Genomic DNA, 3,314 nt, shown 5'->3' on the forward strand with positions numbered 1-3,314 from the left:
GAAATGGTGGGTCTGATCGGGCTAGTTGGACAAGATGGGCTGGTCGAGCTAGTTGGACTGGAAACAAAAAGCTTGGTGTTCCTGATTGGGCTATTGGGGGTACCGAAATTTTTTGGGCTGACATTTGGGATAGGTGTAACTGGGCTATCTGTATTGAGGTTATCAATTACTGTTTTGAAGGCTTCAAAAGGGCTAGAGCAAGATCTAAGGTGCGTGCCTTTTGATTTACCATCATCATTAGCATTGTCGGACAATATTATTGGGGGACAGGAATTACCTTTGGCATGTGTGACATTATTAAAGTCACTTTTGAAACTGCTCATCTTCTCGAAGCATCTTGATGTTTGATCTTCCATGTTTATCGGGCTACCTTTTTTAGCCAGAAATTTAAAATCCGGCATCGATTCATTGTCCGATGGGATTTCACTATCGGATTCTTCATGATCTGACCTGTAACTGGAGGAATCGTCGGCTTCCACATCAATCTCAATGATATCATTTAGATCTTCCATTATCCTGATATACATAATTGTGTCTTTTATTTTGATTTTTACCGTGTCGTGAATGTAGTTTGGATTTTGGACTTTGACCAAGAGCTTCCCTACTAGGAGATTTTGGTTGCACTCTTCAATGGAGCAGTTTTATGTTTCAATCACAGAACCCCACCAGCTAGCAATCTTCTTGAAATTATTGACATTCCAATGCGAAACCAGCATTCCATAGATACCTAGCCATGTTAGCCTTCCTGTACTTAGGTAGGAGGGTTTCCATTTATCCAGGTCTTGGATCCACTTTCTAATGGGATGATCTTTGTTGTTGCAGATTAATTCTGATGCGTCTACCGAATCGAATATAATCATGACTTCATAACCCCCTAGATACTTGATGGCGAATTTTGTGAGACCTTCTTGTTCACAAAGAATTTGAAGTTGTTTAAGCGTATCTAGGGATTTTACTTCACCAGTTATAGCTCTTTCTAGGATACCTTTGTTCAATTCGTTATCTAGGTTTACCACTCTTCCATCTCCTACATAAAGGGTGCTATTTGAGTTGTTTACAACTTCATTAAAACGCCTACCATCTCTTAGTGACACATTTGGTGAAAAAGTCTGCTGATTTGGAGTATATTGGCTTTTCGTTTTCTCAACATGTTCGGTGAAGTTAGGGTTCATCCCCTCTGGATTTACCCTTTTAGCTGTCTCGTTAGCCTTGTAAACCCTAAGCCAAGTGTCACCAATTCTGATATTACTTAGTTTTGTAGCAAAAACATTTGCATCTCTGATGTTGTTGTAACGAGTAAAACTGAATCTTTGTCCACTCCTTAAAGTTTTTCTGGCGATGTAAACATCTCTTAAATCACCATGTTGCTTGAAAATCATCGATAGGTCCGGAACCGTCCATGTGAGTGGGAAGTTGTAGAAGAAGAAGGAGGTGAGATGCTGACCGAATACCCTCACGTTGTTGATGCCTTGTTGAAATGTCCCGTTCTTATTGATTAAAAATGTTCCATATTAATTGATTTAGTTGCGAGGTTTTGACCTCTATATGAGACGTTTTTCAAAGACTGCATTAATTTTTAAAACAAATCGTAACCTTTATTTCATAAATAAAGGTTTAAAAAGCTTTACGTAGATTATCAAATAATGATAATCTAAAATATCCTGTTTACACACGACCATTACATAATGGTTTACAATACAAATATGTTACATCGAAATCAGTTTCTTGAATGCAGTTTTTACACAATATCATATAAACATGGACTCCAAATCTTGTTCTTATTTTAGTATGCAACAGCGGAAGCTCTTAGTATTCACCTGGGAATAAACATGCTTTAAACGTCAACAAAAATGTTGGTGAGTTATAGGTTTAACCTATATATATCAAATCGTAACAATAGACCACAAGATTTCATATTTCAATACACATCCCATACATAGAGATAAAAATAATTCATATGGTGAACACCTGGTAACCGACATTAACAAGATGCATATATATAAGAATATCCCCATCATTCCGGGACACCCTTCGGATATGATATAAATTTCGAAGTACTAAAGCATCCGGTACTTTGGATGGGGTTTGTTAGGCCCAATAGATCTATCTTTAGGATTCGCGTCAATTAGGGTGTCTGTTCCCTAATTCTTAGATTACCAGACTTAATAAAAAGGGGCATATTCGATTTCGATAATTCAACCATAGAATGTAGTTTCACGTACTTGTGTCTATTTTGTAAATCATTTATAAAACCTGCATGTATTCTCATCCCAAAAATATTAGATTTTAAAAGTGGGACTATAACTCACTTTCACAGATTTTTACTTCGTCGGGAAGTAAGACTTGGGCACTGGTTGATTCACGAACCTATAACAATATATACATATATATCAAAGTATGTTCAAAATATATTTACAACACTTTTAATATATTTTGATGTTTTAAGTTTATTAAGTCAGCTGTCCTCGTTAGTAACCTACAACTAGTTGTCCACAGTTATATGTACAGAAATAAATCGATAAATATTATCTTGAATCAATCCACGACCCAGTGTATACGTATCTCAGTATTGATCACAACTCAAACTATAGATATTTTGGAATCAACCTCAACCCTGTATAGCTAACTCCAACATTCACATATAGAGTGTCTATGGTTGTTCCGAAATATATATAGATGTGTCGACATGATAGGTCGAAACATTGTATACGTGTCTATGGTATCTCAAGATTACATAATATACAATACAAGTTGATTAAGTTATGGTTGGAATAGATTTGTTACCAATTTTCACATAGCTAAAATGAGAAAAATTATCCAATCTTGTTTTACCCATAACTTCTTCATTTTAAATCCGTTTTGAGTGAATCAAATTGCTATGGTTTCATATTGAACTCTATTTTATGAATCTAAACAGAAAAAGTATAGGTTTATAGTCTGAAAAATAAGTTACAAGTCGTTTTTGTAAAGGTAGTCATTTCAATCGAAAGAACGACGTCTAGATGCCCATTTTAGAAAACATACTTCCACTTTGAGTTTAACCATAATTTTTGGATATAGTTTCATGCTCATAATAAAAATCATTTTCCCAGAATAACAACTTTTAAATCAAAGTTTATCATAGTTTTTAATTAACTAACCCAAAACAGCCCGCGGTGTTACTACGACGGCGTAAATCCGGTTTTACGGTGTTTTTCGTGTTTCCAGGTTTTAAATCATTAAGTTAGCATATCATATAGATATAGAACATGTGTTTAGTTGATTTTAAAAGTCAAGTTATAAGGATTAACTTTTATTTGCGAACAAGTTTAGAA

The sequence above is a fragment of the Rutidosis leptorrhynchoides genome, chromosome 5, assembly GCF_046630445.1.
Source record: "Rutidosis leptorrhynchoides isolate AG116_Rl617_1_P2 chromosome 5, CSIRO_AGI_Rlap_v1, whole genome shotgun sequence".
Classification (NCBI taxonomy): Eukaryota; Viridiplantae; Streptophyta; class Magnoliopsida; order Asterales; family Asteraceae; genus Rutidosis; species Rutidosis leptorrhynchoides.